This window comes from Notamacropus eugenii, chromosome 6, assembly GCF_028372415.1.
Source record: "Notamacropus eugenii isolate mMacEug1 chromosome 6, mMacEug1.pri_v2, whole genome shotgun sequence".
Taxonomy (NCBI): domain Eukaryota; kingdom Metazoa; phylum Chordata; class Mammalia; order Diprotodontia; family Macropodidae; genus Notamacropus; species Notamacropus eugenii.
Window position 1 is genome coordinate 173824872 of NC_092877.1, and position 12258 is coordinate 173837129.

Genomic DNA, 12258 nt, shown 5'->3' on the forward strand with positions numbered 1-12258 from the left:
GAAAGAAGACCACCATTTCAGCATTATTGAATGAAAATAAAGAGGAGAAACAAATATTGTTTCTGTAATGAAAACTGTGGTGTCTATAAGTAGTCATATAGTGACTACTTGTTGGGGCTGCTTGTATCATCTGGCCAACAGGTTGCATTTATGACACTGTGTCACTATGAGCAGTTCTGTCCTTTCCAGGAGGATGCCAATATGACCTCTGAACCTAGCTGAAATAGAGATCAATTTAGGTAGCAGGTTCTAATCCTCAGAAACTTTCACTCAGCTCAAAACCTCATATAGGAAGCAATACCTGACTAACTCAGAGAAAACTGTCAAAAGTCCAAAGAATCCTCATATAAGCCAGACTTTCTCCTTGAGGAACAGTGGTAGTTGACCTCTGAATTCTTTTTTTTTTTAATGTTTAGTTCCAAAAAAATTTTGAGTTCCAGATTTTCTCCCCATCTCTTCTCTCCCCCCACCCCAAAACACTGTGCATTCTGATTACCCCTTCCCCCAATTTGTCATCCCTTTTATCACGCCCCTCCCTTCCCTTATCCCCTTCGTCTCCCTTTTCTTGTAATGCAAAATAGATTTCTATACCCCATTACCTGTATTTCTTATTTCCTAGTTGTATGCAAAAAGAATTCTCAACATTCCTAAAACACTGAGTTCCAACTTCTCTCCCTTCCTCCTTCCCCACTGATCCCCATTGAGAAGGCTAACTATGTGTAGTCTTGCAAAAGACTTCCATAATAGTCATGTTGTGTAAGACTAACTATATTTCCCTCCATCCCTTCTTGCCCCCCATTTATTCTATTCTCTCTTTTGATCTTTTCCCTCCCCCAAAATGTTTACTTCTAACTATTCCCTCCTCCCATTTGCCCTCCCTTTTATCATCCCCCACACTCCACTTAACTCCTTCTCCCCTACTTTCATGTAGTGTAAGACAGATTTTCGTACCAAATTGATTGAGCATGTTATTCCCTCCTTAAGCCAAATGTGATGAGAGTAATCTTCACTATTTCTCTCTTACCTCCTCCCTTTTCTCCTCCATTGAAAAAGTTTTTTCTTGCTTCTTTTATGAGAGATAATTTACCCCATTCCATTTCTCTCTTTCTCCTCTCAATATATTCCTCTCTCACCCCTTAATTTTATTTTTTTAGATATCATCCCTTCTTATTCAACTCACCTTGTGCTCTCAATCTATATTTATATATGTGTGTGTATAATTCCTCTAACTACTCAAATAATGAGAAAAATTTAAAGAGTTAGAAATATTATCTTTCCATGTAGGAATATAAACAGTTCAACTTTAGAAAGTCCCTTATGATTTCACTTTCCTGTTTACCTTTTCATACTTCTCTTGATTCTTGTGTTTAAAAGTCAAATTTTCTATTCAACTCTGGTCTTTTCAGCAAGTATGCTTGAAAGTCCTCTATTTCATTGAATTATCATTTTTTTTCCCTTGAAGTATTATACTCAGTTTTGCTGGGTAGATGATTCTTGGTTTTAATCCTATGACTTCTGGAACATCATATTCCAAACCCTTCAGTCCCTTAATGTAGAAGTTGATAGATCTTGATTGTATTTTCACAATATTCAAATTGTTTCTTTCTAGCTGCTTTGCAATATTTTCTCCTTGACCTGGAAACTCTGGAATTTGGCTACAATATTTCTAGGAATTTTGGGGGGGTATCTCTTTCAGGAAGTGATTGGTGAATTCTTTCAATATTTATTTTGCCCTCTGGTTCTAGAATATCAGGGCAGTTTTCCTTGATAATTTCATGAAAGATGATGTCTAGGCTATTTTTTTGATCATGGCTTTCAGGTAGTCCCCTATTTTTAAAATAATCTCTCCTGGATTTATTTTCCAGGCCAATTGTTTTCCCAATGAGATATTTCACATTATCTTCTATTTTTTCATTCTTTTGATTTTGTTTCATAATTTCTTGGTTTCTCATAAAGTCATTAGTGTCCATCTGTTCCATTCCAATTTTTTTTTCTGAAAAATAAACAAATTCTTTATTTCATGAACTGTATGAGAACAAAGTCAAGGGCAGGATGGTTGGCACATTTTGTTGAAAGTCTCACTTTTCCTCCAGGTGTGAGAAGCCCAAGAGGAGGAAGGGCCTTTGTCCTCCCCTTGGATGGAGGGCAGGGATGCAGGTGGAGCAATGGCACTGCTGGGGTGGGCTCTACAGAGGCATCAGGTGAGATGGAGACTAAGTAAGGTGCCAAAGAGCCTGGCCCATGAGAACACTATGGTGTTTGGATACCACTCCCCCTGACCTCAAGAGTGAGGGCACTGGAGCACAGCTTTCTTCAAGGAAAGGATTCCTAGAGGACACCCCCAATCTGTCTGCCCAAATGTGATGGGGGAGCATATCTATGCTGGGCCAGGGCAACTCCTTTTCCAGAAACAAACATTGAAACAAACATGAACACTCTTTTCCAATCAATCCAACAAAAGGCTTAAAACACAAGCCAAACAACAAGGCACTATGGGTAGGACCTGGATAAACCAAATGGGCCACAGAGGCACTCTCAACAGGGCCTACAGCAAACGAAAGCAGGAAGATATCCCTGCGCCTCTCTCCCAATCACCCAGAAGGGAGGCTAGAAGGTCAAAATGAGACCAGGGCCCAGACGGGGCCTTCAGTTATGGAGAGAGAAGGGGTTGTCATCATCTGCCTGCATGAAATAGTAGAAAAAGGCCAGAAAAAGAGCAAAACCAATGAAGAGAAGGAACTGAACCCAAAGGGGCACCATTCTCTCATTCTTTTCAAGCTTAGACCCAGGGCCTTGGTCAGGTCTAATAGCCTGGCGGGCTTCTGGAGGGAGGGAGTGCCAGCAGGAGGAAACTGGGGTGGAGGAAAAAGGAGAAGAAACCACTGGGCTGGAAGAGAAGGACGAGTCAGGGCTTGAGCCAGTGACAGATCGGTAATGAGAAACACTCTGGTAGGCATTGCTGTCCCAGTTGAAGTCACTGTCTATGTTCTCCTCCTGGGTTACAGGATAGAGAATATTCTCTCTTATCCGCCGGCACAGGTGATAAGTAGGTGGCTTGGAACTGCCACTGCTGTAGCTTGTGGAAGGCAGGGGCTCCTGGAAGCTGGTCCTGGTCTTGGCTGCTGGGATGGCTCCAATATCAGTCTCCCCATAAGTTTTGGTAGTTGAGTAACTCTCTTCATAGTAATTGTCATAGTCAACTTCATCACCTTCATCCATGTCCTCATCTTCATCCTATCCCTGTCTGGAACCATAACCTTCACCCTCAAAATCCTCTGCATATTGGTAAGAAGAGCTGGCAGTCACAGGGGAAAGCTTGGTTCTCTGACTTTCATATTCATAGATTTTCTTTTCATACAGTTTTCGGGTTGAACCCATGACGGGCCCGTGGGGGATGTTGTAGAGCTTGAGCAGGGGAGCGAGCTCCTGGTCCGAGAGGCCGCAGTAGTCCTCCATGGCGGACACCAGACAGGGTAGAGATGGCTGATCTCCTCAGCAAGCGAGCGAGCAAGGGACGCGATGGCGACGGCGGGCTGGCCTCCATTCTAATTTTTAAAGAACTGTTTTGTTCAGTGTGCTTTTGAACTTCCTTTTCCATTTGGCTAATTCTGCATTTTAAAGCATTTTTCTCCTCATTGACTTTTTGAACCTCTTTTGCCTATTGACTTAGCCTATTTTTTTTCCTTTTTAAAAATTATTTTATTTATTTTTTTAAATGTTCTACAATCACTACCATAAAACTTAGATTTTTACCCCCTCACACCTATCCCCTACCATCCCCTTCCCTCCCTAAGACAGCATACAATTCTATATATGATCTGCATATACTTTCCTATTGAATGTGTTTTTATTATAGTCATGCTGTGTAGATGAACTAAAATAAATGGAAGAAATCATATAACAAATCAAAACAATACACACACACACACACACACACACACACACACACACACACAAAACCAAACATGATCTGCTACGTTCTGCGAATGAATTCCATAGTTCTTTCTCTGAGTGTGGAAGGCATTTTGCCTTAGAAAGCCATTGGGAATTTTTTTTTAAGTTCTTGCATTATTATGAAGTTTCAAGTCTACCAGAAAAAACTCTTGCACACTGTGGTCTTTGCTGTGCACAGAGTTCTCCTGGTTCTGCTCCTTTTGCTCAGCATGTAAGTCCTTCCAGGGCTCCCTGAAGTCTTCTTGTTCATCATTTCTTCTGGCGAAGTAGTACTCCATTACATTCATATGCCATAATTTATTCAGCCATTCCCCAATTGATGGGCATGAGTTAGCCTATTTTTAAAGATGCTATTTTCTTCAGCATTTTTTTTGGGTCTCCTTTAGCAAGGTGTTGACCTGCTTTTCATGATTTTCTTGCATCTCTCTCATTTTTCTTCCCAATTTTTCCTCCACCTCTCTTATTTGATTTTCAAAATCCTTTTTGAGCTCTTGCATGGTCTGAGATAATTGCATATTTATTTTGAATGTTTTGGATGTAGAAGTGTTGGACTTTTAGGTCTTTCTCTGATGGTATGCATTGTTCTTCCTCATTCATCTTCACTGGATGAAAATACCTGTTCACCAAGAAAGTAAGTTACTACAGTCTCATTTCCCCCCCCTTTTTTAGGCATTTTCCAGCCAGTTATTTGACTTTTGAGTCCTTTGGCAAGAGGAGGGTATACTCTGGGGACCCATAAGTTCTCAGTTCATCCAAAGTGGCACAATCAAGGGAGAGGAGTTTACTCCTCTCCTGGCAACCTGGGTTGCTCTGGGAGCAACCAGAAACATTCTGTTCTGTCCAGGATCTGCCAGCAGGGTTCCCCCTCCACAGCCACCCCCAGCACCACTGCTAGCACTCTTCTGCAACCCAAGAGAACCACTCAGGACTGGGATCCATATCAGCCACTCAATTCCCCCGAGTCTTTCAGTGGAGAGCTCCAAAAATGGTTGCTGCCACTGCAGTGGCTGCTGCTGGTAGGTTCAGACCATGTTCCCTTCTCACCAAAGTGAAAGAGCTTTCTCACTGACTTTTGAAGCTGTCTTTGGTGTTTGGGGGTTGAGCAATCTGGGAACTGCTGCTGCTGGTGGCACCCTGAAGCCTGTTCCAGGTCCTGTCCCTACCACGCTGCTTGACCCATGCTGGGCCATGCTCTGCTCTGCACGCAATGCCATAGACCTTTCCTGTAGGCCTTCCAGGCTGTCTTGGGCTGGAAATTTCTTTCACTCTGTTGTTTGGTGGCTTCTCTTGCTCTCAAATTTGTTTAGAGTCATTTTTTACAGGTATTTTATGGGCTAATGGAGGGGAGGGAGCTTCTATAAGTCTGCCTTTCTACTCTGCTATCTTGGCTCTGCCCCCCAACCTCCGAATTCTTGTTCTAATCCCATGTCCTATCCCAGGACCTGTAGGTCCTCAAGTGCTGTCCTTTGACTGAATCCAAACTTCTGTTTGAGGACCTAGAGGGCCACATGTGACCTCAAGGTGGCAGATTTCCCACCCTTGGCCTAGCTGTTAAGATAAAAAAAAGAAAAAGTCTAGTTATCATGAAAGAAAAAAACCAACTGCAGTTAAGTTTAAGTAGTGGAGGACATTGAATACTTCTCAAACTCATTTAATAGTTACTAAGTACTTACTATGTGTACTGCACTGTCCTGGATGCTGGAGATGGTTATTTGTGTTCAATTATGAACCAGTTTTTACAATCCCATACCAATCCTGTCCATGAGTTTTTCTTGGCAAAGATCCTGGAATACGTTGCCATTTTCTTCTTCAGTGGAATAAGGCAGACAGAGATTAAATGACTTGCCCAGGGTTACACAGCAAGTGTTTGAGACTGAATTGGAACTCAAACCTTCCTGACTCCAAAATCAGCACTCTTATCAACTGAGTCACCTATCTGATGGAGAGATTATAAATATAAATAAGACAGGATCCCTGACCTCATGGAGGTTATAATCTAGATGTTAATACCAATTAGAAGTATAATAAATGCTTATTAGTAGTAGAAGTTTCTATGAGAGTAGTTGAGGGAGGGATCACATCTAAAGGAGGGTGTCATAGAAGGCCTTATACAGATGTGGCATTTGAGGTGAACTTTGATGTTCCTAAGGAGGATAAGGCATGGGGTTTAGGATGGAGATAGAGAACATTCTAAGCATAGGAAAGATCATGAGCTAAGGGGTTGGAGGCAGAAGAAAACTGTATTTTGCTGAGCGTGTGAGTGTGGGGGGTAGGGTGGGAGTGTTGGTTCTCTGTCATCCAATTAGGCTGGAGTGTAGAGTACACTGGGAAGGATCAATGACCAAATGCATGGTGTATCCTGGTTAGTTAATAGGTAGAGTTAAGTTTAAAAAAAATTAATCAAGGCAGAAGTGTTTTTAAGCATGAGGAACTGGACCTATTATTTCATTGAGGTTGGGAATGCCCAGTGAAGAAACTTCTTTTTCCAGTGGAGGTCAGCACCTGTTCTACAGCTTAGAGGAGAGTTGTCTGGAGTCACTGAGAGGTTAAGTTATTTGTCCAGGCTCACACAACCAGTATTTGTCAGAGGCAGGAACCATTTTGATCTGCCTCCAAGGCTAGCTCTCTAAACCACTAGAAAACACTCCCTCTAGCTAAAGCAGTAGATTCCAGAGAAACTTTGGAGACTTGAGATAATTATTCAAGTTGTTGTTTAGTTGTTTCTGTCACTTCTGACTCTTCATGACCCCTTTTGGGGTTTTCTTGGCAGAGATACTGGAATGGTTTGCCATTTCCTTCTCCAGCTCATTTTACAAATGAGGAACTGAGGCAAATAGGGTTAAGTGACTTTCCCAGGGTCACACAGTCGTTAAATGTCTAGGCCAGATTTGAAGGTTGGTCCAGGCACTCTGTCCACCATGCCACCCAGTTGCCTGTTTTAGTTTTTATTTGTAAAGCATACAGATAATTGAGACTAACACATGCATGTATTTAAAAAAGGAATACCTTATGTAGTGTTGTATATATTTCAGAGACTTTTTGTGTCTTTTGATCCTCACAGTACCCTTCAAGGTAGATGGGTAGAATTCTTTTTTGACAGATCAGAAAAGTAAAGTAGAGAGAATTGCCTCAGGTTGCACAGCAAGGTTACTAACCAATTGAAGGATTAGAACCCTTTATTTGTTCAGATTTTCATTTTCTGTAAGTCATTCAATTAATCAATCAACATTTACTAAATGCCTACTATGTGCCAGGCACTGTGCTAAGTGCTGGGGATACAAAAGGAGAAAAAAGACAGAACTTTCCCATGAGGCTCACAATCTAATGAGTTATTTGGATTTAATCTAATTTAAATATTGCTGCTTGCTGCTTGTCCTTTGTTCTTAAAGAGGCCTATGGGATCAAGGAGGTGATGCCATGAGATGTAAGTTAATTGGATTTAAGTGAGGAAGTGCTGTGCAAAGTCACTGGCCTCACTTTCTGCTATAGAGCCATCTGGGTCCAGGGGATAGATATGGACCAGAACAGCTAGAGATAGCCCAGGATGCAGTGGGGGACCTTGGCCTTTTCAAGCTAAGATCTTTAACAGGTCTCTCTTTGACTGGGGCAATGCCTGTTCTGTAATTTTTTTTCTTTATTAATTTAAATCTTTGGAATAAGAGGAAAGGGGGCACAGCTATCAGACTGAATTTTCCAAGGGTTCAGGCAAATTTTGAGTTTCTGCCAAAGCAGACAGGGATCCAACCAAGGTAGATATCCAATTGCTCTTGCCAAAATAAGAACCTTTCCTTATTCTGACCAGCCAATGAAGGATAGGGACAGAGAAAAGGTTGGGAGTAGGAGTCTAGGAGGTCAGGGACCATGGCACTAGGCCAGGTGTGAAAGATACTATAAGTAATAGGAATGTTCTTTGACATCCACTGAAGCAGGAGCTGTGCTATGCTTTCCTTGCTTCAACAATAATAATAACTAACATTTGTGCAACACTTTCAGGTTTGTGATACACATTACATATGTTATCTCATAGATCTTCATAACAACTCATTGAGATAGGTCCTTTTATTATCCCCATTAACAATAAGAAAGCTGCAGCTGAGAGAGACTAGGTATGTGACTTTCTATGTTTAAAATCACATACTTATTGAAGATCTGAGGCAGGATTTCAACCCAAGTCCAGTCCTCTACCACTATAGTGGGAGCAGCCAAGTGGCACAGTGAATAGCACACCTTTGAGTCAGGAGGGCTTGAGTTCAAATCTGGCCTCAGACTACCAGGTATGTGACCCTGGGTAAGTCACTTAACCTTGATTGCCTCCCTCCCCCCAACAAAAAAAAGATATCCACTATGGCGCTCAACAGCCAGAAGACCCCCAAACCTAGAGGAGGGGAGATATCAAGGATTTCCGGCAGGATTTCCTCCCTGGGATCTCCTGGACTCTGGTACCCTAATTACATGGTGAATTACTCTATTGCTTAGCTTAGATAAGTTCCCTAACATTTTTTTTTCCTTTGAAGTGCTGTTCTCTGTTTCAGTTAAAACTAGATATAAAAGGTGGTGATGAATTCTTCCCTGAAATAGAACATGACTTCAGCACCTGTCAGGGGTTAGCTGAGGCAGCCTTATGTTTGGCTGGTCGTTTAGAAGTTGCTTTATATTACTTTTGAAATGGAAAACTATCATTGAGCATATGCCAGCAGATGACTGAGAGAATTCTGCTCCCAACTCTTAGAGTTTCAGGTGTTGAAGTGAGTAGACTGTGAAAAGCCTGATGACTACCTGTTCAGGGGAAGAGAGACCCTAATTTATATGTTCAATATCCCTGATCTGATTGCCTAAGGATGAGCCCACTGGACATTAGGTTACCTCTAAAGAGCTGTATACTTCAGAGAAAGGAAACTGGACGACTGTGAAGTTCTCTCCAGAAGTCAGTTAGAATGGGGCTACTAAAGGGTTACTCCAAATGCCCCCTTGATAACACCACATTTCACAAAAATTGTGAGTTACGAGTGACTTAAGTCCAAACAACATCTCATAAATGCAATGTGAACTCCTAGGACAGACTCTCATAGGCCCATTCACCCATGAAGCACTCTCTCCCTCTGTTAATTATTTGTTATCCTTAGCAAATCAGAGTGTAAAATCTGGGTCACATGGACTTTTTTTGAGAATGCAGGGGTGTCATTCAAAAAGGACAATGTTTGAGCTTCCCTAGAATGCCAAAGAATTTATTATGTGGAAAAGGAGTTCCAAATGCACCCTGGGTGATTTGTTGGGGACAACTCAAGTCATCAAGTGTATACTAAGTGCGGGGAATACAAAATCAAGCAAAAAGAAAGAGAATCCTTGCTGTCAAGAACCTTATATTCAAAGAGGGAAGACATGACATAAATGGAAGTTAAGAGGGAGTGGGGGGAAGCCTTAAGGAAACTGTACATGGTGACCTGAGGCTGAGAGTGTGACTTCCAGTCATCCCTGTGGGGAGGGCTCCATACTCCCTGGGAAGCTCTAGATGATTTCCTATGAAACATGATTTCCCTTAAAATTTTTTTAAATAAAATTTTATTGATGTTTTAATTTTTATATTAGCTAAGTTTTCCCCTCCCCTTTCCGAAGAACCATCCCATGTAACAAAGAATGTAAACTTAGGAGGCTTGATTTCATTTGCTGTTTCCTTTTTCTTTTGGTTGAAAAAGGCTTTTGTAAACACCAAGTCAGGTACTTTATCAATAACAGGCAATCTGTAACCTCTGATAAGCTTTGTAAAGTGTTCTTTGTTGAATTTGCATAACTGCATTTGCAGGGTTGTTGTGATTTTTGCCTACAAGTCTGGCTCCAAACCAGTCCCCAAAGTTTCTATGTGACTAGATTAGAAAGAGGCAAAGAGTGTCTGCACATACTTCAAGGACTGACTCTCTCAGGCCAATCCGTCCACGATACGCTATTTCCTCTGTTAAATATTTGCTATCCTCAAGAAATCAGAGTATAAAATCTGTGTCACATGGACCTTTTTGAGATTTTGGGAAAGTCATTCCAAAAGGACAATGTTTGAGCCTACCTAGGACCTCAAGGAACTAAGTATGTGAACAATAAGTTCAAAATGCACCCTATGTGATTTGCTGAGGGCAGTAAATATTTAACAAGAGAAAGAGTTGAAAGAGTATGTCATGGCAGGACTGGCTTATGAGGGCTAGTTTTTGAAAAGTGTGCAGATATTCCCTGTCTACTTTCAATCCAGGATTATGGAAACTTTGGGGCACAGGTTCCTGGCTTTGAGTGACTCCAGAGTTTGCAAAGTATGATGACCAAAAGTTCTCTAAATGGTGGTGGAGAAAGAAAAACTAATGATTCAGGAGTTGCTGAGTAGGAGTAAGTGTGCATGCAAAAGGGGCAATCTGCCCATTTCTCAGTCTTTCTCTTTTCTGGTTGAGAAAATGTAGATTTGTTTTAGGCTACTGGGTAGGGAAAAGGGTTGCTGACCTGTCTCTCACTGGGTTTTACAGGTTTTGAGCACAGAGGTAACTCTGTGTCTATTCTTGCTGATATTAAATGAATGAGTACTTTGAGGTGGACATGTTCAGGTAGAGACTTTGTGAGTTCAGCAGATCCAGATGTCCCATCAGAGGTTCCATGAGCAATGAGAGTCAATAGCAGAATGTCCTGAATATAGGAACCCAAAGGCGGTGAGAGGTAAGCAGCAGCAGCAGCCATGAGATAGACTTGTCTGGTCAGCAACCTTAAGGACATTGCAAAGACTGGGAAGATTGAAGGGCAACAGTTGAGGTACTGTGACCATATCATACAAGGAACAATCCCAGAGAAAAAGAAGCCTGATCCAGGAACAGTAGAATGACTTGACCAGCAGAGAGGTATACTTAAGGGAAAATTCTTGAGAACTCAGTAAAGGAAAAAATTGACTTCTTGTGCCAAGAAAGCACGGCATTGAGCCAACAAACATTTACAAAGAACTTACTATGTGCTGGGTACTGTGTGAAACCTTGGGAATATAGACAAAGAGAGGGAGGGAGGGAGATACTGTAGGGGAGAATGGAGGGAGAGGGAGAGAGGAGAGAGACTGAGAGAGACAGGTAAGAAAAAAGGTAGAAAAACAGAGGGAAAGAGGGAAGAATAAAGAAAGAGGGAGGGAGAGAGAGAGAATTAAAAAAATGTTTTTTCCCCAATTACATGTAAAAACAATTTTAATGTCCTTTAAAAAAAAGTTTTGAGATCCAAATTCTATCCCTATTTTGCTCTCTGAGATGTTAAGCAATCTGATATGTTATACTTGTGATATCATGTAAAACATATTTCCATATTAGTCATTTTGTGAAAGAAAAAGAAAGGAAGGAAAGGAGAGAGAGAGAGAGAGAGACAGAGACAGAGACAGAGACAGAGAGACAGAGAGAGAGACACAGAGAGAGAGAGAGAGACAGAGACAGAGAGACAGAAAGAGAGAAAGAAAGAAAGAAAGAAAGAAAGAAAGAAAGAAAGAAAGAAGAAAGAAAAGAAGAAAGAAAAAAAGAAAGAGAGAAAGTATTCTTTGATTCTTTGGTTTGTATTTAGATGCCACAGTTCTTTCTCTGGAGGCAGATAGCACTTTTTATCATGAGTTTTTTTGGATTATCTTGGATAATTGCTGAGAATAGCTAAGTCATTGACAGCTGATCTTTGTACACTATTGCTGTTAATATGTACAAAGTTCTTCTGGTTCTGCTCACTTCACTTTACATTAGTTCATGTAAGTCTTTTCAAGTTTTTTTGAAATCATTCTACTCATCATTTCTGCTGGATGTTATATGTCAAAATTTCCCTTACATTATAGTGTTTTTGTCACAAAAAAACCCTAAAAATCTTTGAGTTTATTAAATGTCCAATTTTTTTCCATCTAAGATTATACCTGGTAAACTATCCTTGGTCATAAAACTGACTCTTTTACTCTATAAAATATAGTATTCAAAGACCTATGATCCTTCAATGTAGTAGCTGCTAGGTCTTGGGTAACCCTTATTGTAGCTCCATGATACTTAAATTTTTTTTTGTCCAATTCTAGTTTTTAAGGAATTATTTTCTTCCTTAAATTTTTGATTCTCTATTCCAAGTTGATTGACTTTCTTTTCATAATTTTCTTGATTTTCTTAGATTTTTTTAGTTTTTTCTAATTTTTCCTTAATCTCTCTTTTGAAGTCCTTTTAAAATTCTTTCAAGAACTCTTTTTGTGCTTTGGACCATTTGACATTTCTCATCAAAAAAGGATGGGCTTTTTTAGTTCCATTATCTTCCCCTGAATATAAAACTAGATCTTCTCTA

The 12258-nt window shown here is 40.7% G+C and overlaps 1 pseudogene; it reads right to left on the bottom strand.

The window, feature by feature from the left end:
- Positions 1-1984: 1984 nt before the first annotated feature.
- On the bottom strand, positions 1985-3514 carry LOC140512483 (emerin pseudogene; annotated as a pseudogene).
- Positions 3515-12258: the final 8744 nt, after the last annotated feature.